Source organism: Drosophila mojavensis, unplaced genomic scaffold, assembly GCF_018153725.1.
Source record: "Drosophila mojavensis isolate 15081-1352.22 unplaced genomic scaffold, ASM1815372v1 contig_80, whole genome shotgun sequence".
NCBI lineage: Eukaryota > Metazoa > Arthropoda > Insecta > Diptera > Drosophilidae > Drosophila > Drosophila mojavensis.
The window spans coordinates 7,362,272-7,388,341 of record NW_025318906.1 but is presented as its reverse complement, the minus strand read 5'-3'; the positions used below and the strand labels follow the sequence as shown (position 1 = coordinate 7,388,341).

At 38.9% G+C, this 26,070-nt stretch overlaps 1 protein-coding gene and 1 long non-coding RNA gene across 4 annotated transcripts in view; both read left to right on the top strand.

Annotated features, from left to right (window-relative positions):
* The window catches only part of LOC6579014 (alpha-protein kinase 1), a 60,926-nt gene that overhangs the window by 9,591 nt on the left and 25,265 nt on the right, over window positions 1–26,070 (top strand). The gene's annotated exons all lie outside the window — the stretch shown is intronic.
* LOC122757697 lies at window positions 3,028–10,769 on the top strand. The gene is made up of 3 exons (XR_006357812.1): window positions 3,028–4,997; window positions 9,572–9,574; window positions 10,759–10,769. It is a non-coding gene; the product is annotated as an uncharacterized LOC122757697 (long non-coding RNA).

The window sequence follows — 26,070 nt, the reverse complement described above, 5'->3', positions numbered from 1 at the left end:
GTGTGTGTATGTATGTTTCATATAGGTTATTGCTAGCTCTTTCATACACGGCGCTGGCAGTGTTGCCACTTGGTTTAGTTTTTTTTTCCATCGTTGCTGTTTTTTCGCCTAGAGCTTAGATTCGATTTTTGCTAAGCGTTAATTATGCTGGGCACTGTGTAGAAAGCTTTTAGCGAATAGCTCGCTCTTTCTTCCTGACACTTATTGAACGCATGTAGATGATTAACTGCGAGACAAATATATATGTATGTATGTGTATACGCAGCAGACATAAAGTCGTTACATTCATTTACACAGACTACATGTGCTTGAGCATATGTATTAATCTTTGTGTGTGTGTGTGAATATATATGTATTTGTGTCACACATGCATGCATATGCCGCGACAACAGCGCCGCCATGTGCTTGGCTATATTTATTGTTTTTTCTCTTTCTTTCATTCTTTATTTTTTATTTTTTGCATGCCAACACTTGAGGGTCTTCCCATCGCCAGCACCCTATCCTATCCCATCCTATCCTACCCTACCCTGCGCCTGGTTGGCCCCATTGCATTGCATTGCTTCCCCCCGGTGCCATCAACGTCACCTTTATCTTCGGCCAACTATGTGAGCAGCTGAAACTGACACACACGGGCGCAGCAGAACAGCAACAGCAGACGTCGACGGCAGCCGCAGCAGCACCAGCAACAGCAGCGAAGCAGCAGTCGGCGGCGACGGCGGCGGCGACGGCTATGGCAGCAACCCAGTTAATAGGGGGGTTGGCGTTGGAGACATAGCGGGCACACCCAACAGCCAGCATGCTGCTACCTTCCTTCCCATTCACTCTCTACCACCCTCCCTTTGCGCCCAGCAACCACTTGGCTTGCATTTTTTCCGATTTTTTCTTTCATTCTTTCTTGCAAACAATTTTTATTTTCTGTGCAGAATTCGTTTCGTTTTTTTTCTTCTGCTCTGCTTGCTCTCTGAGTATTTTTTTTGCCCACAGCACGTCGCCAAAGTGTCTCAGTGTATATATATGTGTATGTGTGTGAGTGAGAGCGCGCTTTGGCTTGCCACTTTGAACTTTTCGAAGGAAACAGCAGTACAGGACAATCGCTGCTGAGCGAAAAGGAGGCAAAATAAAAGAAAAAAATTGAAATTGAGTGAAGTGCAAAGAAAAAATGCTTCACACGCACACATATAAATATGTGTGCGAGTGTCCGCCAACAATGGGCCAGCTGCTCCACACACACTCATTTACAGCTGCCTGTGAGAGTGGTTTGAGTGTGAGTGCGAGCATGAGCGCGAGCTTGGACTCATCGTACACTTTCATTCTCAGCCCTCCCACTGGTCCAAGTAGTTTCTCTTTCCGTCTCGCGCACTACCTTCGCTGCTCCTGCTCCAATGGACGACGTTGCGTCTGTCCAGTTCCGTCATGCATTTTTTTTTGCGTATTTTTCGTCCTTTTTCTTGTCTTCAGATTCGTCTGCTGGCCAGGGGCCCTTTGTTGTTGTTGCTGCTCGAGAGAGCATTTTTTCTTTGCGGCGCATTGTTTTTGCCGCACAGTGGTGCGCAATAGATCGAGTTGTAAGTGAATTTGTTGATTTAAGCGCGTTGATATAATGATAAAAATATAAATATTTGTTTACTAATGATAATTGAAATTTTTTTCTTTGAGTTTTCGGTTTTTTTTACCATACATTTAGTACTATTTATTTATAGTGCTTATAGCATTAATTAACATAAAATTAAAATCGCTGCTCGACCAAATATTCTGTTATTTTTCAATTCCTGCCCATTTTCTCAGCCCTTGTCCATACCCATTAGAACATCTATGTTGCTTGTTCTCGCTTGTAGCCAAACTACTGGTAACAAGAAAATAGAAAAAAAAAATGCTGCCCATCAATTGCTGCAAATCTATTTCTTTTTTCTTTTGTTGCTCAAATGTTCCATTGTTTTTACTGGTTCCGCTTGCAGCGACTAAGTCTGCAGCTTCATACCCGTCCGACAGGGTCCACCCACTTGGGTGTCAACCCAACACAAATCATGGCCAAGCGAATTCATCTCCAGTTAATGGGCGTACATCGTCGCATTTGGTGGCCTGGTCAGTGTTGGTCATTTTCTAAGGGTGTTATATACTTGGCACCCGCCATACAAACAACCACCCAACCACCCACATACTCAGCCCCACGTGGAGGTTCTCTTATGTATGCGCACTGTCTCACTCACTCGCACACATACACACTCATACACAGACACACACACTTGTAAGTTTGCCGCAAGTTTGTTAAGAAATATATGTGTGGGGTTGGATGGGTGGCGCCTACGACCGACTCACGCTGCTCATCAATAATGCAAATTGTTGTTGTCTGCAAGAGTTTCGTTTACGTTTCGAGAGAGCGCGGCCCACGGTGCGCGTGTTGTGCCGCAATTTTTTTCAAGCTTTCTTGCTGAGCTCTTTGTGGTTGTTGTTGGCGTTGCCGGCGCTGCTACTGCTGCTGCTGCTCTCAGTGTTTCTTCTCATTTTTTCGCTGCTTCGATTTTTTTGTACTGCTTGCTGCTTATGTTTTTGTTGTTGTATGCTTGAGTACGTCTCTGTCGGTTGGGTGTGTGTGTGTGAGTTTGTGTGAGTTGCGGCTTGCTTATGTTTTTTTTTCTCTTTTTATGTGCAGAGAGCGGCTACGCTCTGCAATTTTTTCCGATTGCGACCGATTTTTTTTCGCTGGCGCTGCTACTTTGTGTGTATGGGTGTATGGGAGTGTGTGTGTGTTTGAGTGTTGCTGAGCGTGTGGGTGTGTGGTTGTATGTGTATGCTTTTGCTCCTTGCGCCTGGCTGTTTGCTAATCGTTGTCGTCGCAGTCAACGTAGACGTCGTCGTCTTTTGGCATCATCTTTTATTTGTAATTCGGTTCATCATCATCGTTCATCGTTCTGTCGCATATGTATGTAACTGTATGTGTGTGTGTGTGTGTGTAATATCGGCGTGTCTGTGAGTGTGTGTGTGTGTCTGCATTCGCTCACACGCTGGCGCTGCCGCTGTCGCCGCCGTCGCTGCTGTTGCCGTTGCCTTTTCTTGTGTTTTTTTCTTTCTTTCTTTGCGCCGCAGCGGCAGCGACGACGGTCAATGCTGCCAACTTTGCCGTTGCCAGCCATCAGACAACATTTGTACTCGGTGGGTCTTGCTTCGATCGGACACTCGGTCGCCGCCACGTTGCTGTAATTATCGCGTACTATTTGCACCGTCCGCCGTTTGATGTTTGTCGCTTGCCTTCAGCCGTCGTCGTCTGTTCGTCGCCGTCATTTCCAATTGGACGTACATACATTGCCAATTGGACCGCTGCGTTTCAGCAACCCCAACCTACCTCCCCCTCATTTCCCATATGTAGTCAGTCCCTTTAATTATCCGAAACGTAAATTCTGCGAGTTCCGCTGCAAGCAAATCAAATTTAAACTGGCCGAAAAAAGTGCTTAAAAATAAAACTCGGTCCCCAGTTCGTGTACCGTTAGTGTGTCGCTGCCAGCGCCTCATGTGGCAGCCTCTTTTAGCTGCTTATTTTTGCATAAATTCAAGTTCGCGCGCGTATGCACATATAAATATTTACACACACATACGCAAACACAATAACACACACCTACACACATTAGCAAGCACAAAATCAGCGCAGACAGACCGCTGTCTGGCTTCCCCCAATAAGAACAAACAAGCTTTAGTAGGAGCAGCAGCGGCAGCAGCAGTCCAATAAGAACAAAACAGCAGGCGAAAAGAAATACCGCGAAACGTATAAGAATTCAACTTGGGGCACAGCTTAAGCGACTTACGTTTCTTTTCGGCATTACGTAGTAAACGTAAAGAGGCATTCCCTCTGACACACACTGTGTGTATGTGTGCGGCCTGGCTGGCTGCATACATCAAACACATGTCGCTGCCGCAACATTCCTTTTCGTATGACGTTGACGTTGCGTCGCTGTCGCTGGTACTGCTGCTGCTGCTGCTGCTGCTTTAGCTGCGCCTTGCAAGTTTTTGACATGTGCTGGTATGTGTGTGTGTCTGTGTATGAGTGTGACAAGTGCCGTCGCCGCCGCCGCCGCTGTCGCCTGCTGACTGCGCGCTTTACTTTTTATGATTATTTTTCCTTATTTTTTTATATACATATTTCGTATTTATTTTATGTGCATTTGCCTTTTGCCGCGTTATTCGCGTGTGTTTTGACTTTGCGCGCCGCTCTCCAGCTCTCGCATTACGGTTTATTGAACTAGGCGCGCTCTATTTATGTTTTTGTTATATTTCTTTTTTTGATTTGCCTGCCAGATGGTGTCGCAGCTTTGTGCAGCATCTCTGTCTCTCTTTCTCTCGTTTTATACAGTTAATATTTTGCCTTTTCAGCATTTCTCATTAATTCAATTTTCATTATAGCAAGCAACAAAATAACATAAAGAAATATAAAAACCAAATCTTGTGCAAATTAAAGTCACGTGTTGACAAACATTAAACTAAAACAAACCAAAAAAAAAAAAAAATCCCCAAAAAATACTTAACGCATCCACTTCACTTACACTAAAGCTCTTACGTACACTCTTACACACATACAGATAGTCTTTTTACAACTAATCGCAACAATTGCGTCCATTTTGCTCTCCATATCTCCGTTTTGTGCGCGCGTTCTTATAATTACATACATACATATATTATTGTTTATTATTTAAAAATACATGCATATAATATATTTTTAATATATATCCATATATATCCATATACATATATATGTAAAGAAGCAGAAGTTTTTGGTGTGCATATCTATATATTTTCTCTTTCGTTTGGGTCTTACACAATATATATCCTTACACATACAACGAAATCAGAATTTAATATATAATTGTATGCAATTGATTCCGTCACGTCGTCTACTACAATTTGTCCAACCGACTCTACAACAATAAAACTACGTTATTTTAACTCACAAGAGAGAAACAAGCACAAGAAAAGCTGCGCACGAGGATTAAATGATCTAATTGCCTAAGGTATGTTTTTTTTCGCTTGAATCTAATCAGAATTTCCCTTTGACATATGCTCAAAGAGTGACACTCTTTGAAAGGAATTTTTGTTTGCGTGCAAATTGATTGGGAGCTTATATATAAGCAAACTTTTGGGAATTTGTCAAAAAAGTCCCTTAAAATGTTGCCTATCCGCGGGCGCTTTTCAAGTTCAACTTTCTGACTTTTTTTGGCTTTCTTTTATTTTTTTCTCCATTTAGTTTTACGCACCTTTCCAAGGGCTTGGCATGCCTTGTCATGTCCCATCAAATAATGCCATTAATTAGGCGCACACACACATACACACACCACACCCTTAATAGACTATACGCCTCTCTCCTTGCCCCTCGCCCTCTCTCGCCCTTTTGCACGCACGGGCCTTCGTTGCCAATCTCTTAGTTGCGCTCGTTCGCAATTAGCGACCATCAGAAACAAAACTGAGACATAATAACGGACAAAAAATACCAAAAAAAAAAGTATATAAATATATACACGTTTATATATATAAATATATATAAGAGCTTAAAAAAACGTGAAAGCCAATGAAACTGAGCGATTTTTTTGTTTTTGGTCAGTTTCTCCCTTCATTTTTCTTATTGGGCTGCTTTGGCACACCCAAAAGTTAAGTTACATAGCCGTTGCCTGTTTGTGTTTATTTGTTGTAGTTGTTGTATTTTTTCTTAAGGTTTTTCCAATAGCCACCAATTGAGGTCTCGTTTTGGACGTTTTCGTGCCCATAATGTGAAAGTTATGGTCACTAAAAACCACTAACATAATGCCAAAAATCACACACAATGAAGAGCTTTTAGCATGCTGCAATATAATATTTGTTTTTCTTTTAAAAAACTTTTGCAAAGGCTTAAGAAAAAATTATGTTTGAAGTTTGTTTAATCAAAATTATAAATATGAAGGAAAAAAGTTGGTTTGGATTCTGTGAAATTATGCTTTAGAGCATACAATATTTAAAGCTATTTAAGCTCTTCTTATGCAAGTTCTAAGTTAACAATTCTTAAAAAATAGCAATTTTTAGTATACCATAAAAATGATGCAAAATCAAATTTTACCATAAATATCTTTAGAAAAGTGAGAAATGCAAAATCCCATCTTAGTTAAAATTTGCTTCAACTAAAAAAGCTTTAAGCACAAACTAGAAATTTCTATGTGCTTATACAATATATAGGATATCTGCAAGTCTTTCAAAATTTCTTTTAAAATTTTGTTTTATTATATATTTTTGCTTAAGCATGCCAAAGTGAATTTGAGTCAATATAAAAAAAAACCTCAATCGGATGCTAATCGATATTTCTTAAAAGCGCAGTGTTGCAAAAGGCAAAAAAAGAAGCAGAATCAATAGATAAGTTAAGTTGAGCCATCAAGAGAAGCGTCAAAGTTTACCAAGTGTTGTGCAGCAAAGTGGCGGCAACAGCTGCTGCGAAAAACTCACAACTAAGAAGACTTTTTAGTAAAAAAAAAAAAAAAAAAAATAAATAAATAAATTTAATAAATAGTAAAAATGTGTGTGCGAGGTGGTTTGATTCCTTAGTTGTCATGTCTTTGGTGTTGTCTAGAAATAGTTTTTATAATAATTTATAGAGTATTTGTCAGTCGAGCATTTAACGTAGCATATAAATCTTTGCTTACCATGGAACTATTCATAATCCTTCCACTCGCATCGAAGCATCTAGAGATCTGCAATGCTGTGGGTGTATAGGGTATTCGCTAGTCGTGCAATTTTGATAATTAGCTTTTTATGATCATTTTGGCATAATTACCGTTTGCAATGTGCATATAATTGACTAGACCTAATTCTACAAATAAACAGGGCAGGTGCTAGTATTATTACAGTCTCTTAGTTTGCTGTTGTCTATTTTATAAATGTTAGTCCTATAAAAAATTCCAGGGTATCTTCTGGCCGATCATGTCTATGTAATTCATTCACCTCACAATATTTTGCTCTAATTTAGTTCTCTTCTGTTTACCGTGAAATGATGCAACTGTCTAGCTTAAGCTCAAGCTTTACAGGGTATGTAATTCGCGAGCACAAATCAAATGATCACCAAACAACTACAACAACAACAACAACAAATGAATATATAAACAAAAGCCAATGGGTTTTTGGAACGCCGCAAAGCCAAAGCCAAAATCGGTTTGTCTGAGCTGACATGAATTGACATGAACGAGCCTGTCCAAAAGGGACCATGGGTGGCGAGGTGAGAGGTAGGGATGGAGTGAGTTGGGGGGGTCGTAGCTGGGGCCACAGCTGTGCACAAGCAAAACTATGCAACAACAACAGCAACAACAACAACAACAATGAGAGCAAAAACGCTTAAGTTGAGCAAGAAAAATCAAGCCCCAAGCCCCAGAGTCAGTGAAGAGGCAAAAGGGTGATTGTAGGCAGTGGAAGCGAGATGGTGCGGGAGGGGTACACACACACACACACACACACACACACAGAACGATTATGCGCCGGTTGCTCTACAGCTTTTGTGTATACAATAGCGGGTTATCAAGTCCCAAACAGCGAATCGGCCGGCCAGTCAGTGCGGGTGCATTGTGCCCCATGGCCAACATAAACCCCACCCCTAGTAGATGGCTGAGATGGGGGTGAGGAGATGTTGTGAGTGGGGGAAGTGTGCAAAGCGCTTATCACAAGGCCTATTGAGCTGTGCGAATGGAAATGGAGCTTACACTGTGTGTGTGTGCGAGTGTGTGTGTGTGTGTGTGTGTGTGCAGTTGTGCAGTTGTAGTTGAGTGGGGCGGCTTACACTTGAGCACACACACACACACACACACACACACAGCCAGCTTACACAGATAGCGTAATCAGGGTATTTCCGAGGCTGTGATTTTTATATTTTTCAATTTGTTTTTCTTATTTTCTTTTTATTCTTTCTCCACGTTTTTTTTTCTTTCTGTTTCTTGTATTTATTTTTCTTTTGCATTCATTTGCGCTGCAAACGGCGGCTACTTCTTAATTTCTTTTTAGTGCTTAAATGAGTTGAGGGTTGTGCCCAACCCCCCTCCACCACCGGCCGACACGCACCGCGCCCCTCCACAGCCCTTGCGCAGGCAAATTTATTTAAGAAAATCACAAGAAATGTAAAAACAACTGGGCAGCGCGCGACTTCTCTCTCCCTCTCTCGCTCTCTCTCACTGTCTCTCCCATTTCTCTGCTTTATTCTTTTATTTGTTTTTTGTATTTTTTTTCTCGCTTTTTTCTCTTGCCTGAGATTTAACAATCCCCCCCGCAGCCCAGAGGCGAGTTGATTTCTTTTTTTTTTTTTTTTTTAAGGGTGGCTTTCTGTAAGTTTCCTGTTAAGGTTTTACTTTGGCCTTTAATCGATCGACTTTGTTGTGTGCGGGCCATAGTGGGCGGTGTTTGAGCAGGGCGAGGGGGATGGGGGGGGGGTGGGTGGTGCGGTCCGTACGGGCACGCGTCCAAGAAGAACATCAATCACAGTTCCGCAGTCACAGCTAGACGGCAGCTTCAAAGACGAACACACATCGAGAGTTGGGTGGAAATTCCTGAAGTTTACGTCAACATATTATTCAATAGAACTCCTCCTGTTTATCACTTGGAACATCTTTTAAATGCAAGTGTATTTATTGGATCTTGAGCACCTGAAAGTTTTTCAATTCTCCGACTCATGTAACTTCCGCAAAGTTGCCAAAAATTTGTTTAGAATTTCTTTCGTTAAGTTCGAAAAACAGATTTTCTTTGATTTGCGATTTATGGAAAAGTGTGGCAGCAATATTTAACGGGAAAATCTCTATGAAAATTGTTTGGATAAAAGATATTTTGATGGAGAGTAAAATTGCAAATATTTAAAAGGAATCTAATATATAGTAAGCTGCGATTTGAAGTTCGTGAGAATTGCATAGAAAGGTAACAAATATTTATTATATTGTAGTCCACAAAAGTTGGTTTTGAAATCCGAGCAACAATCAGCATATAGTCAAAGCAAAGTATTGAATATTCTGGAAAATTCAAACACATACAGAGAGGGGGAAAAACAGTGTGTGTACTAGTTTAGCAAACTAACGGTTCTCTGGAATCTTCAATAGTTGAAAATTGACAATTGTTAGTTTGGTCTATTGCGTTCTGTGTGATGCTCGACTCTTGCGTTTGGTTGGATTTTGATATGGTTTTAATTGGTGCAACAGAGAGAGAGAGGTAGAGAGAGGGAGACAGAGAGAGGGAGAAGGTAGCTCGTGGGGAGCCAAAGGATTGCTGGGAGGACCTCGGCCAGCGAGCTAAATGAAGCAACGCGAAAATGGGGCGCAAAAAAAAAAAAAAATAGAATCGAAACCAAAACGCAAACCTTTTTTTTTTCTACTCTAGATACATATAGCCATGTGGCTAGATATATATATAAAATATATGTAGCATATATATATGTATATATATTTTTTTGGAGCTGAAAGCAACACAAATGTAATCTATATCTTTTTGCCAACACCAACAACAGCAACAAAACCAACAACAACAACGACAAAATTGTCGACGTTGGTAAAAGTGGGCGCGGCATTTGAGAGGCGGGCGGCGTCACGAAATCAGAGAGGGTGTGCCCCGAGACGCGACGTCTGCTGGGCATGGGATTAGTTGAGAAATAAAAATCCACCCAAGCAACAACAACAACAACGAAAAAACTGCTGATGAGTTGAAACGTTGCTCAAAAAAAAAAAAAAAAAAAAAAAATATCGGTTATTTAGTAGTTGTGAGTGGGTGGTTTGGGTCCGCTCGAGGTTGCTTGCTCGCATTTTTCTCGCTCTGTTTCAGCTGTTCTGCTGCTTCATGTTATTGTTGTTGCTGCTCCTTTTTTTTTTCCTTTTTTTGGGTGCGCTAAAGAGAAATTAAAACGAGGGATTTTTCCATTTGGCGCTTAGAGAACTTGCCTGGGCTGATGTGGGTTTTACTCCTTTTTTTTTTTGCAATAGCTTCTGACTTTTATGTAATTATATATAGTATACATGTATAGGTATACTTGTATGTGTGTGTGTGCGTGTGTGTGGGAGTGTCTATATAACATTGTTCGCTTGTCTGTTTGGCTAGCGGTAAAGGATTGTAGTGGAGGCAGAATGGGGATTTGGGATTGTGCCCAGCGCTCATCAATACAGCTGAAATTGACAAATGCAAGCATTGAGCAATTGAGCAAAAGCTAACAATTAAAACGTTTAAGAAGGTGGCACAAAGAAAGACAATAAAAAGGAGAATACAAGATGGACAGAGAAAGAGACAGAAATTAATTGGGGAAATGTTAATGCACATATGCACAAAAGATATTCTGAGGCTTTGATTTTGTTTATTTAAGCGAATTTGTTTTATTTAAATCATATATATTTTTTGTATATTTTAAATATATATATTTTTTACATTTATTTATATTTAATTTTTCTGTTATACATACGTGTAAATCAAGTTCTCTCTAAATATCCCTTGAATTTTGGGGAATTATTAATTACCTATACAGCTGCTAAAATGTCCCCTTTTGCGCTTTAGGTACTTTTTTTTTTGCCGTTGTGTATAAAATTTTGCTATGAGTAAAGAAAAAGAGAAGCCAAATGGTCAGCGTTGTGTTTGAATTGTCGTTTTCGCTGATGATGTTGGGCTGTCTCTTTCTTTTTTTACAGTGGCGCCTGGCAGCGATTGTTGCTTGCGTGGAGAAGTTTTTTATCTGATTGGATTGGGTTCTTATGTACAACCCTTTTTTTTTTTGGCTGTACATAGGCTGTATTGTTTGCATTGCAGATGTTGCGCACAAGTTAATTGTTGTGAAAAATTATAAAATATTTAAATACTTGCAGTATTTCAAATGTTCACAATGTGTGCGCCTGTACATAGGCAATGGCAATATTATGAAAACGAAAGCGTTGCGATTCGACCTATAGCAACAACAAAAGCATGAAGAGAGAAGATAAAATCCTACAAAAGTAGCTGGGAATCAAAATAAAAGACTCGAAAATCAAACACAACAAACACTCACACATACGTGGCGACGCCGGCAGAGCAAAGATAGAAAGCGCGAAGAAGAAGTAGCAGAACATGCAGTAGCAGCAGCAGGAGCAGAAGTAGCGGCAGCGACAGCAGCTGTAGCAGAAGCTAAAGTAAAGTAACGTAATGTAAAGTAAAGTGGCAAAGTGGAAGACGCGAAAACTCGCTCATGTGACCGAGCGACCGAGTAATAAAATAGCAAAAAGCGACAGCGACAGCGGCGTCGACGTTAGCTGAGACTGAGGCTGAGCAGCAGCAGCGTCTGTGGCGTTGCCCGTCGCGCAATGTAAATAAAAGTATAAAGCGTGTAAAAGCAGAGTTCAAAAAAGCGAAAGAGCGCAAAGCGAAAATACACATAACATAACATATAATAATAATAATAAAAATGCCGGCCGCTTTAGCGGCTGATTTTCAGACACACTCTCTCACACACACACATTGACGAAAATTTTGCCATTTTTGCTTTGGTTATCCTATCGCCGCGTACTATTTTCGTCAGTCAGCTGCTGCTGCCGTCTGCCGGTCTCCTGCTCTCCCTTTGCTCATATGTTTTTCATTCGCTATCTGGTTTGTATAAATGTGTGTGTGTGTATGAGAGTGTTTGTGAACGTGTTGTCTGCTGAGTATTTTGATAATTCAAACTTCCTCAATGTGCAGCAGTTGCGACGCGGCGACTTCTTTTTATTTCGCTGCTCTGCTTCACCTACGCGTCGCCGTTTTCTGTGCAACTTTTGCTGTTTGCTTCTTTAAGTTTTCATTTCATTCATTGCGTGCACTCTTTTAGCTTTTCTTTTATTTTTTTTTATTACTTAAGCGTCTTCAAGTTCAAATATGACGTTTGTTTTTATTGCTTTGCTGTGTGTGCGTCGTCTAACGGATTGCTTTAAGTAGAAGAATGCGAGCATTTTTATGCGTAGTAAAGTGTAAAGAGAGCAGCACTAGCAAAGAGAGCAGCTGCTGTTTAGTTTTAATTGTCATTAAGAGCTGACATTTGAAGTATCTAAAGAGAGCGCTTATTGGTTTTCAATTAAAATGAGATCAATTGGAATCTCTAAGAGCAGTCTTAAGAAGGTACTTCCACCTTAAGAGAGTTTGATTAATAGCAGAATTTAAGGAGATTCTTAGGGATAACTTTAAGCAAAGTTTTCAAGTTTTTTTATGATGCTAAATCGGATCTTTTTTTTGTGTGCTGTGCTGTTTTATCCTGTGGTGGCAAGCTTTGCAACTGGTCAAACGTTGTTGCAGTTAAATTAAAAATATGTGGTCTACTTTTAGGTGGCTAGCAACAGCAGCAACTACAACAACTTGAAGGATATTATTGGTAGAGCAAACGGGCAAACACAAAGCAAATTTTTGAAGAATTTTTAATTAAAATGCAAGCAGCTACAACTACGCCGGCAGCGACGTCAACGGCGACGCGTCGTCCACATGTTGTTGGCTACGGTTTTTTCTTGTTTTGTGTTTTTCTATTTTTTGTAATTGTGTAAACATGGACGAAGCCAGCATAGAAGAAGCAGCACCGTAAAAGGAACGGCGACAAATGTTGCGGTTTTTCGCAAAGCTGAAAAGCAGTTAGTAAATTGCAAACACACAAACACACACACATACACGCAATGTCAGACACCTGCATCATATGCAAAAATAAAGAAAAAGGAGAAATGAGAAAGGGGGAGGGGGGCAAAAGAGAGCGAGAGATTGGGCAGCCTGATGGTCACGTAGCAGGAAGCTTTAAACCCAAAAGCCAAAGTCCAACGAGTGTGGGCTGGGTTTTTTTGTGTTTTTTTTTTGTCGTACATGGACTTTGCATGACAATGCGAGTGCAAGCGAGATGGCGAATATGGTAGTCATGCATACATATAGAGGACGGTAAGCTACAGCTGCGTAGCAAACAACATGGCGGACAGTGCTTTGTGCGTGCTCTCCACGGCAATGCCATTTAACCTAAACATCATTCAGCGTACATGGAACGTCTGCCAAGCAACAACAGTTGCTAGTTGTTGTTGTTGTTGTTGTTGTTGTTGTTGTTGTTATTGTTGATGCTGCTGCTGGTGCTGGTGCTGCTATTCCTTTTTCTTCTTCTTCTTCGACGACTGTTGCTACGCTTTGGCTATGCAGGCGGACAGCAACGCCCAATTGCTCAAATGGCTGCAACAGAGGCCCCGGCTGAGTGCCTGGCTGCCTGGCTGTGTATTGTAACTGTAAATGTAACTGTAGCTCGGTAGCTACTCCTGAGCCCAAACACACACACACACAGGGACACAGAGCTATGTTTCGTTCCGGCGCTGGTTGCTCGGAGCCTGGCCTGACGTTTCATTTCCGTAACTCAAATGTTGCTCAGTTGTTGTTGTTGCTGTTCTTGTTGTTGTTGTTGTTGCAGCTGGCGCTCTTGTTGCACAGTGGAGACACTTTATAGCCGGAGAATCTTCATTTACTTCCGCGCCCAGGCCATTTTTTTTTTTTTTTTTGGCGTTTTTTTTGTTCTTTCTATTCTTTCCTGCTTCTTTTTGTTGCGCATACGCGTCGTGTAACGTCGAAGTTGAAAACATAGCTATTTCGCCTTTTTTTTTTTTTTTTATACTCTAACTCGGAGATGGGGTATGTGACAAGAAGTCGTGGCATTTGATCAATTTAATAAATGAGGAAATTTATGAAACTATGATTTTGCCTAAATCTTTAGCTTATATATATTCCTTATATATTCTTATATATTCCTTCCCTCCTAAAGCCCTTGAAAATGGGAAAACAGGGTATAAAGCAGGGTATCATGTAGAAGGATTCATGGCATATATTCTTTTTTTTTATTTATTAAATCTAATAATATTTTATTATTATTATTTTTTTTATTTATTAAATCTCCTACGTCAGTTTCCCAGCTGCTCAATTTAGTTTTTTGATTAATTTATATAATTTTTAGTTTTTGACATTTCTTTTTTGGTTAGGTCTACATTTTACCGAATTCTGGGCTCAGAGTATTTTCCGATTAGAGTTATCCTGCCTGTTAAAGCTCTGTGAAGTGCATTAAAAGTTGAGCTATATTTAGGATAAAAGCACAAATATCTGTGACATTTCGCTTGGCCCAGCTGGCAGCTATTGTAAATTTAAGGCCGGAATTATCATCATTATCATCAGCTTCATCATCATGATGATCATCATTAAATTCATTATCAAGCTGACTATGTCGTGTGCCCCCGTTGTTCATCTTTGCTTGCAAAGGCTTGTGGCGCCGCTCCCTCTATTTGTGTGTGTGTGTGTGTGTGGGGCTGCCACAGCTGACAATCAATGTTTGGTTTAGCTGCAAAAATGTTCCTTTTTAGACGGGGCAGAAAGATAGAAATAATAAAAAGAAAGAATGAAAGAAACAGAAACAAAACATCGAGTGGCTATGGAAGAACAAGAAATGTGCGAGGCGAACAAAAAAAATGAAATTAATTTCTTTTGTGTGCTGGAGCGGGCAGGTGAAAAAGGGGGGGGCGGCAGATGAAGACGACTATGGGGCAGGCGGAGGGGCCAGGGACAGGGGCTGTGCAGCTGCAGCTGCGACGTTATTTAGCTGGCCGGAGACTGGGTCGCAACTCCAATGTTCATTTCCGGCAGTCAAAGCTGCGTCCTGTGCGGCGCTGCGCTCAGGTGCGCATCTCGGGAGTTTGAGTTAGTTGGCATCTTGCAGCAAGCCGTGGCAGCCAGGCAGCCAGGCAGGCAAGCTGCCACGTTGCAGCGCTCTTCATTGCGCTGTCTTTTCATACGCTACGGTTTTTTTATGCGACTTTTTTTTGCCTAGATTTTTTTCACCGCATTCTTCTTGGCGTTTGTTCATTTGCCCGCAACTGTATCCATGGCATGTGGCATGGGCGCTGGCCGTAGGCGTGGCACATGCATATAAGCCGCCCGCAACCGACAGAAACGTTTGTCTCTTTAGTTTTTTCCGTCAACTTTTTTTTTTTTTTTTTTTAGAGTGAATTGCTGTGTATGCTAATGAAGCCTCTTCTTTTGGGGCTGCAGCTAGGAAGGGTTCGGGGTTGGGCTGAGTGTGTCTAGCAGGAGGCGCAAGACTAGCGCAGTGGGTCCGAGCCGCTGCTGCTGCTGCTGCTGCTGTGGCTGCGGTCTAAGCTGCTGCCATTTGGCTCGCTTTTAATCCCTGCCACTAAAGACCAAGAACGACGCCCACTTTGCTGCGCAGGCTCGCCGCTGAGCAGGACTCGCAGGACTCCTGGCTGTCTCTGTGTGTGTGTGTGTGTGCGTTGCCTGCAATCTGCACGCCTTGTTGCGGTATTAGTTTGCTTTACGTGATTTCGTTGCATTCGTTCTTTTTTTTCCTCTTCATTTCTTTTACTCTCTCTCATTTTTGTTTTTTTTTTTTTTCATTCTCACATTTTCTTTGGCTCTGTGTGTGTGTATGTGTGTGTGGAGGAAAACCCCATAGATTTAATTACAGTTTTCCTCTTGCAGATAATCGAATTTTTTTGCTTGCCACGTCCACGTCGACGTCCTGTGTTGCATGCAACTTCCTTTTAATCTGCATGTCGATTTCCTTTGCACAGATTCTTCTCTTACTCAACAGCAACAAGAACGATGTTCTTCTTCTTCTTTGTGTACGTTTTTTCTCTGCTCTGCTCGCATTTTTCTCTCTCTCTCTGCTGTGTTTTTTTCGAACCAAGTTTTCACATAAATTTCAGTTCAGTTGTAATTAAAAATTGCTTTTGAGGCGAAAGCGAGGCTTCTGCTGCGTTTCTTAGTCAAAATTAGTTTCCATCCTTCAGCTGCTGCTGTTGCGTTACGTTTAATCCGCAAAGTTCACTCGCCACATCCTTGCCTTTGATGTCCTGTTCGAGATTTTTCTCCATTTGCTTTTATTGATTTCCACACACACAGCAAAAAAAGAAAAATCAAACAAAAAAATTGACTTGAAATTATTTACCAGAAATGATTCCTCGTTTGACTGCAGCTTAATAAACTTTTTTCCTGCGACTTTCATTGTTTAATTAAAAATTGACAAGGAATTGCCAAAGGTTGCAGAGAAACAAAGAAAGAGAGAGAGAGAGAGAGTGAGAGATAGAGAGAGAGAGAGAGAGAGAGAGAGAGAGAGAGAGAGAGAGAGTGAGAGGGAGAGCTTTGCAGCTGAAATTGGGTAATATTGATGAGAGTTAATGTTAACAGGGGCAGAAATTATGGGAAACTCGAGCAATATTTGCTGGATATCTTTTATATATGAATGGATGGTTTTCTCAGATTTACCATTGCAGAAACTCAGTTTAAAAGTTCTTCTAATTGAATGAAGTGATTTCCAGTCAGTTTATTATATTTATGAATTTACAATTGGATTATTGCTACCGATTCTTTCATTCATATTATATATAAATAAATGTTTTATTAAACATGTCTATACGAATTTGTATTTTCCAATTGGAATGTATAGTAAATGCCCGTAGTTTCAATTGGATTTCGTGATCTACAAGTTCAAATTCTTTATCCTATAAAAGGTGCAAAAATTTGCAAATTTCTGGTCTCTCAGAGAGTAATGTAATTGTTTTACTATTGTGAATAGGTATGCAAATATATTATATATAGTTATCATATAATATAATAATACAGTATATAATAATACAGTATATATTTATTAAATAGGCGTATATTGTAGCTATAATTGACTCTAAAGTAAATTGTAAGATAGATGTAGATATATATATACATAATAACAAAAATACAATATATTATATATTGATATTTCCTACATATATATAGAAATATATTTATACTTTGAAATGCATATATTTTAAGTTTATAGCAAGTACCTTAAGTGATTTTCCATTGCATTTTTCATGATACCTTTTACTAATGACCCCAATTCGCTTTGCTCTCTTTCTATCTTTCTCTTTGACAGGTAAGCAAAAATCGTGACGATGTGAAACGCCCCACAAAAAAAAAGAGCCCCAAAAACTACAACAGAAACCTTCCACAATATGAATACAAAAAGAAAAAAAAAAAGAAAAAAAAAACGAAAAAAACTGCAGCAATGCAAGAAAGTAAAAACTGTAAGTTTCACTGCGATCTGCCAGCAGATTGTAACGAATATTAAAGTAACTAAAAATGTATATATATCGATACATTCATATATGCCATATATACCCTAATTTAAATGCGTCTGTATGTGTGTGTGTGTGCGTGAATTCCAATATGCCCACAAAATATGCAAACTGAATCACAATGCAAAAATGTTGAACTGACTTGAATTTTATGTCAATAATAAAATTTGCAAAATATGAACAGATGAAATTTGTAATCGACTTTGAGATACGCTATAAAATTAGCAGATTTAGTTTGTCTTAAGCAAAAGTTTATTTGTGAATTTCTTCTTTTCGAACTGTTGTTGAAATGTTGTGGAAATATTTGAGAAGTTCGAGGAATAGTTTGTTTTATACGATAGTTTTTTATTTGGCGATAGTTAGCTTTATAAAAAGTTACTCAAATTATGCAATGCATAAATTTTCTTTGTCAAATCTAATGCAAGTTTATAAAACAATTTTGCTTTAGAATTTATTTATAGCGTAATTTGAATATTCTTTTGTCTAGTAAGGCAACAGCATTTATTCTTGAAAAACCGATATTGTTATCGATATATGTATACAGCTCTAATATGGAGTATGGCTCTAGAATATTCTGGTTTCTCCAAGCAAGTTCCCCTTTATTATACACATACCTTTAAGCATTATTCCATATACCCCTTGTATACCCTTCAAATATACCCTTTAATATCCAATTGTCGATCGCTGAGCACTCACTCACGAGCGCAACAATATGAAAGAGTTGCTTGAGTGACGCCGCCGATCAGAGATTTTTGAGAGCTGCGGGCCGAACGCGCGCGCCTCTGTCCTCGTGATGGCAGCAAAGCGTGATACACTGTCCAAAAGGAAAGAGTACAAATGTACATATGTATACACATTACTGTATATAAATGTGTGTTTATATATATGTAAAATTTACCTGTGGCATTGCGTTGGTATACCAGGGGCGTGCCGCTGCCCTGCTTTGCTTGCTTGCTCCCTTTGGCCACTTGCCACACTCGCCGCACTCGCCGCACTTGCCACACTTGGCCGCTCTGCTCGTTGCTCGAGCTGATATTTTTTCGTTTTGGGCCTGCGCACGATTGTCGAATCGAATGGGGATCGTCGTCTGAGCCCGTTTCCTGGAATCGTTCGAGCCAATCGACTTGCTTTGTTGTGGTTGTTGTTGTTATTTGTTGTTTGTTGTTTGTTGTTTGAGCTCCTGAACACATGTAGTGTGTGTTGTTGTGTGTGCCCCGGTTCTGTGTGTTGTATGTCAGCCTTTGTATTTGCCTGCCAAAAATACAGAATACAGCAACTGAACTTTTAACCAACCAACTGTTGTCTCTTCATGCTAGAGAGGAGACAGCTTTTGGGTTAAATATCGGAGCACGAATGGAATATGACGATAAATAGATGATGAGAAATTATATGATATTAACAAGGAAAAATCTCTCGTTTCGGAATGATAATAATAATGTCTATGTAAAGTTCATGTTTAAGTCAATGTTAATGCTAATGTTAATGCTGTTAACACTGTTAATGGTAATGCTAAATCCTCGAAATAATTTTGATGAAAATTTTATAAAGTCAAGGAAAATCTAATTTCAAGATTTATAATTTTTTTCTTTTGAAATAAATACAAATAATACAGAGAGTATAAAATGCAGATGGATTTAATTAAAAATACTTATATACTTATTGTTATATAACATTATAAGCTATGTAATGCTTATCTTATAAAAAAAATTGTATTACATATGCATTTCGTGTCACGCACGCATCACTAACATATGACAATATCACAGAGCACTGAGAAGAACAACGACTACAAGTACACACACACACTCTAAGACACACCCACACTCATGCACCATGTGCTAATTGAGTTAGTACTCGCTCACATGCAGCAAAGTAGATGAACAAAATACGAAATAAAATGAGCTAAATAATGTGTGGACAACACTTATGACTCGTGAGTGGCGAAAAATGTCGAAATACATAAGTAGCCAATGGATGAGAGAGAGAGAGAGAGAGAGAAAGGGACAGAAGAGGAAAATGAGAGGGGCCAACATATTCTGTCTACTTAGCAACTTGATGGAAAATAACACCCCCAAAACATTGGGGTCCCACAGTGCACACACACACAGCAGCTATGGTGCTGCACTGAGAGAAATGATCGAGACGAGTTTACTTTTCTTAACTTTTCAATTATTAAATTTATTTATTTTTTATGTTATTGATTTTAATTTAATATTTACTTCTTTTTAAATTATATTTATTTTTATTATTTATTTATTTTTAAATTATATATTTTTTATTTATTTATTTATTTTTTTTTTGTGTCTGTGGTGTTTTTTTGTTAACGTTTTTATTTTATATTGATTAGAAATTAATTTTTTAACATTTATATATATCTATATATATCTATTTATTTAATTTACTTATTTACATTTTTTGTTTATTTATCATTTTTAATTTATTTAATTTGTATTTTGTCGTGCTTTTTTATGTTGTTTATTATTGTTATTTTTTTTTAATGTAATATTTCATTTTAGTTCTTAGACTTTCTTGAAACAGTTTGCTGATCATTTGGGAGTACTTCTGTGATCATCACTTTCTCTCAGTGTACTTATTGTTAAATGGGCTTAGGGCTGGCTGCTGCACAACAAAACGATAAGCGGTTCGATAGTTGTTGCTGCAGTTGCATGCTTTGTGCTCAATTCCGCATATGGCATCGAAAACCGATAATTACCAAAGCCAGTCCAACACACAGACACATGCAGTAAGGTGCGCATGTGTGTGTGTGTGACGGAGCTCTACCTGCAGCGGAAGCCTCACAAGAGACAACAACAACAACAACAACGTGTCTCGTTTATTATTGTTGTTGCTGCAACAAATTACTCACGCGCAAAAATTGTTGTTGCCATGCTTATTTTCTACTGTTGCTGCTGCTTCTTCCTGCACATATAATTTCACTATATGTATATATATATATATATATACATATGACGTATGCTTTCTGGTGCTATATGTCTGGAATATACATATGTACATATATATGTAAAGTTACCTATAGATATACTTATGTGTATATATGTATACCCTCACTATATATATTTGTTGATTTGTGTATATGTTTGTGCATTGGCTCCCCAATATGCATAATACCTTTATTTTACCTGTACGCTGGCATTAGGGTGACACAATTTGATCGATGTTACGAAAAGAAACAAATTTGATCAATGATTTGTTCTATAAGTCATACAAAATATATTAAAATGTATTATTATCGATCATATTGATCTATATACATCTAAACTCAATTTTCAATATGATCTTCAATATCAATATATATTGCTATAAAAAAAAAATTTTTAATATGTATTAATATTTATTGACCTCTAGCTGAATATAAATAATATAATCATGACATATTTTAAAAATATGTAAATATTCTTTGTTTATCGATCATATTCATCTATATATACATACCTCTAACTAAACTCAACTTACTTCATTATTCTCGCGTCGTCAGATCAGCGCATTATCACGTCAAATCTTTAAAGTAATCAAATATTTTCTCTCATATCTTGAATCACCCTAATGCTGATATCGTGGCACTCTCTCTGTATAAGTGTGTTTGTATCTCTGAGTGTGTGTGTTTTGTATGTGTGTGCGCTTAAGCCGCAAAAACGAAGTCAGCGTTTGCGACGACGCCGTCGTCTCAGTCGCTGCCACCGGCATCGGCAACAGCAACAACAACGCGGCACCGGCAATGATGACGCCGTCATCGGTCTACCTGTTCGCAAAGTTGGACACATTTTCTTTCTTCCACAACGTCGCTTACCTAAGGGACTCATACATTTACACCCTACCTGAGCACACACACACACACACATACGCTCACATATGCTGCCAGTGAGTGCGACAAAGATCCATTGACTGGAAGAGACTTGCTCGCGCTCGTTCGCTCTCTCTCTCTTTCGCTCTCGTTGCTGCCGCTGCGAAAGTCAAGCCAAGCTGAACGAACGGGCCACGCTAAGCTGCTGTTGCCGCTCCGCCGGCGGCGTTAACCAACGACGACGCAGCCGTCGCCGTCGACGTGTCGTCGTTGAAAGTCTTCGCCGTCGTCGCCGTCGCCGTCGTCGTCGTCAGACGCCGCCGAACAGAAACGAAACGGAAAAAAGTTGGGTTTTGGAATTTTTTTGCTCTTGCTCTTCTTTGGTTTTCAGTTCAGTTCGATTTTAATGCACAGTCGCGACGTACGTGTGTACCTGTCTTGTGTCTTGTGTCTGACGCTTCGTCTTCTTTCTCTTCCTCTTGCGCGCTCTCCTTCTTAGCGGCGCTGTGTGTCTTTTCGAAAAGAAGAAGAAGAAGAAAAAAAAACGTCGCCGTCGTCGCGCGAATACACGAAAAACACCTTAAACAACAACAACAACAAGAAAATAATAAAAAGTAAAGAAAAAAAAAAGTGCAAGCAAAAGCAAAATATGCAACAACAACAACAAGTGCAACAAAAGAAATAGCGCAAACAACAACAAACAACGGCAAGAGTTAAAAAGTGCGATCAAAAGAAATTCAAAGAAAGTAAGTTTGCTCGCTCAGTTGTTCTTCCTCCTACGGCTCTTCTTCTTCATCTAGTTTGCACAATATTCCGTTTATTTTTGGCAATTCTGATGTTGTGGTGCAATATGCAAACGAACGTTCTGCATGCAGGTAGTCAGAGTGAAAGGGAGGGGGAGAGTGGGAGAGCACACTTAAGAGAGAGAGAGTTAGTTTTGGAGAGAGCGCACTTGAGCTTTGCTTTGAGCACTTTGGATTGCTTTTTTTTAGAGCAGAGGGCGCGCGCACTCTCTTCTGGCTGTTGTGTGTGACCCAACCGATCACCGGATGTGTCCGGCTAATGTGCCGGCCATTTTGTTTTGTGCTGCTCATTAGCTCGAGTGTCGCTGTCTCGCTCGCACTCGCCGCTGAGTATGTGCATGTGTGTGTGCATTTGTGTGTGTGTGTGTGCTTGGCTCAATTATTGATTGATTAATTATTGCTGACGCGTATGCGTCGTCCGTTCGACCATTCGACCATTCGACCCTTTGCAAACCGGTTCATTGACGTTGACGTCGACGTCGCTGCCAATGTTGCTGTTGCTGTTGCCATTGCTGTCTGTGGTCTGCGTGTGGCGCACTCTCTCTTTTCTATATAGCTTAAGCAAACCCCCCCCTGCTGACCCCTTTGCCCCATCTGACACCTAGTTGCTGGGGCGCCTAACTATAATCCAATTGCTGTTCATTTGGCTGTGCTCCTCATCGATTACCCGCATCCACTGCTGCAGCTATACCTCTCTCTATCTCTCCCTGTGTCTCTCTCTCTCCTTCTGCCTCTCTTGGTTCATCTGCGCTATGGCGCCTGCGCTGGCAGCCTCCCAAGCCGCATTTTCAATCAACAACAACAGTCCGTAACGGGGTTGCACATGGCAGCCAAACCCCATCGCTGCTTCTCTACCTCTGCCTCTGCTTCTTCTTCTTCTTCTTCTCCTTGCAGCCTTCTGGTCATTTGCAATTAACACTTTTGCGTACGTGCCACAGGCGGCTGCAGCTTAATCAGTCAAATATAGCAGCAGCTGGCCACATGGGCCAAGCTTCCAGCTTCCAATTGGAAATTTCCAGTATTAGCAACAGTTAATGCTGCTGCCACACCACAAAGCTAATCAGCGTGCAACGACTTTCTCGTTAATTTTGTTGCCGCTGCTGCTGCTGCTGTTGTTGTTGTTGTTGCTGCTGCTGTTGCTTTTTCTGTAATTATTATTTTATAATCAACTTATTAACGCTGCTGCTTGCTCCCTCTGCCACATGCCGCAATGCGTGTTGCCTCTGCGCCATAGACTAAAATTCAATTAAAAATCTCTAGTGTGTGATGGTTTTTCTTTCTTTTTGTCTTATGTTCACATTCTATTTCTTATTGAGGTCTGCTTCTCTTTCTCTCCCTCTCTCTCTCTCGTGCGCGCTTAGCTGGCCCCAAAAATATGTATGTGCGTGTGTGTGTGTAATCTTTGGCGCAGCTCTCATATGTTTTCGCCATTTGTTACTATGCTGACCGGTAATTAGTCTTTGAATTTAATACAAATTTCATCAAATGCGTGCAGCTAATGGTGTTTAAGTTGGCAATTCGCTGATGGCCAAGTCAATGAGCCAAGTTAGAGGAAGATTTAATATATGAAAATAGCTATATATGCTTAAGTGCCTAGGACAGCTATGAAAATAGTAAAAGCTTTTAGGATTTGTTAAAAAAATAATGAGATAAATAATACTACAATAATTTAAATAATAAATGCATAAATTAAAAACCGGTATTTAGTAAATCAAATAATTAATTTATAAGATAATACTAGTATTAGCATAGTAGAAATAATAGAAATCATATGTTTCAAGTAAATCTATAATATTACATATAGCAATCGTATATGTAATATCCTTAATATTCTAACCCTATTAAAATATTATTCAAATTATTGTCACTATGTGTTTTATCAACTAAAGTGAAATATCAAATGGGCAATACTTAATCTTCTTACTTCCTATCTATATAAAACCAATTTGAGACTAGTGAAATTTTGTAGAAATTCCAATACCATATATATTCTACTTAATAAATACGAAATCGTTAAATATATTGATATATGTATCTCCATTCTATCTATTTTTATCAACTCAATACTAATCTATTTCGATTTATCGATCATTTATCTCACTTCTTTCGTTCTGCTCTTATCGGTCAGTTCTCTATGCAATCAGCATTCCATTATATATGTATGTATATATGTATGTACCCCTATAATATTTCAATAATCGATTAGTTGTGTATGTTTGTGTGTATATGCCCTGAAACCAAAATGAGCTCATCCCAAAACACGTCAGGTCTCAGCCCCCTCGCCAGCGCCTCTAAGAGCTGCTCCCAAAAAAAAAAAAAAAATACCAAAAACAATCCACAGATTTGTGTGAACACATAAAGCGATTTCAAGCGAAATCAATTCATAAGCTTATGTAAGCGTTTTACAATTTTTGTTTCTGTTTTCAAATAGAGATTGTATAATATTTACGAAATATATTTTGTCTTTGGTTCCAATACATATATCTACGATATATAATTAATACTAATTAATCACACGAAAACAGTTTTTTTATTTTTGCCGAAATATTTAACTTGTGAAATGCCAAAATAAAACAAAACAAAACAACAAAACAATTAGTTTTCCATATCCTCAGATCTCATTATATACAATGGCAAGAAACTCATTAGACCTTGAAAATCATATATATATATATAATGTATATGTATATATCCAGTTGAGGCCTGAAATTATGGCGACATACCTTGTGCAAGTGCGTAGAATTAATTACCAAAAAAAAAAAAAAAAAAAAAAAGAAAAAATAAAAGTTGAAATAGAAATAAAAATAATATAAAGTGCGGCTCCCATGACAATTAAAGTCCTACGCTTCTAGGTAGGCAGCATTTAAAGAGCTAAGTTATATACAAACATACATAAATATATATGTATACCTGTCTTTATGGCCCGGCACATTGACTTTACAAGCCGCTTAGGTGCTAAAAAAAAAAAAAGACAATAACAAAAACAATTTATATAAGAATAGTGTAGAACCTTCCGTGTTTTGTGTCTTTTGTCTGATTGCGATCGCTTTTCAAAAAAATAAAAAAGTAGTGGAAGCAGACACAAATGACTTTCAATTTTACTTGCCACAGTTTTCAGCTTGTGGTTGCAACAGGTTGAAAATGAGGCAGGTAGCCAAACTGCTCTTTTTTTTTTTTTACACACATTTCTTTTCTTTTCATGCTTGAAATAACACTGTGCAACAGGTGAGGGGATCTTACATTGGTTCATGAGGAACTTTTCGAATTGAATTAAATAAATAAATGAATAAATTTATGAAATTATTGGATATTTAAAAATATATATAATTCAAAATATAGAAAAAGGGGTTTATAAAAATTTAGTTTAATTTAGTTTTAGTTTCAAGAGAACATTTTCTACTACCTACTACTACTCAAAGCTACTATTTGTACAACTTGCTTTAAGCACTTAAGATTATTTTCTATGGAAGTAGCTGGAGTATGCACTACTGTAGTAGATACTACAATTACTACAAATTATACTAAGTTTTACTACTTTTAACTTGATCTGGTTCTATTTCTACTACTTTCTACTACTACTTTTTGTACCTTATGTGGTGCTATTTGTACTATTTACTATTATTTTTTTTTTGTACTTCATCTGGTACTAATTATACTATTACTACTACTTGCTACTACTACTTTTCGCACCTTATCTGGTACTATTTATACTATTGCTAGTCAGTTTGCTACCTTTTATGTTACCATCAGTTACTACTAATATTTTCTTTAGATATTTCAATGTATGCTACTTTTTACTATAGCCGTAGCTATTTATGCTAATTTTTACTAAACTCTACTTCACTCTAACTTCACTACTTTAGCTACAATGCTACTTTCTGCTACTGTAGTAACTCCTATTTATAGTACTTTACACTACTTAATACTTCTTTTGCATCTGCAACTATTTAGACCATTTCCTAACAGTTTATTTAATACCTTTATTCTGTATTCAGTGTCTACTACAATTTTTACAGCTACTACTTTTACAACTCTCGCATCTTTAAGTACTCCAGCTACTGCCATTTAGGGTGCACTTTACGATCTTTGCAACTCCTGCTGATCTCTCTTGCTTTACTAACAAAAATTCTGCTCCCAACTGATAACCAAATCAGGTTGATTGGGCATTTTAGAGCCGTAATGGCGATAACAATGCAATGTCTTGTTGCACAGTGTAGGACGCCGCCTTAGACTGGAAATTAGAAGTCGCCAGCAGACGCAGCGACCCGCTGCGATATGTGTATTAAAAGGCTGAAGAACCTGTTTAACAGTCGGGGCCAAAAACACGTTTTCCTTGCTCTCCTCGGCTCTCTTGTCCTTGCTTTGAGTCTTAGATATGGTGGTA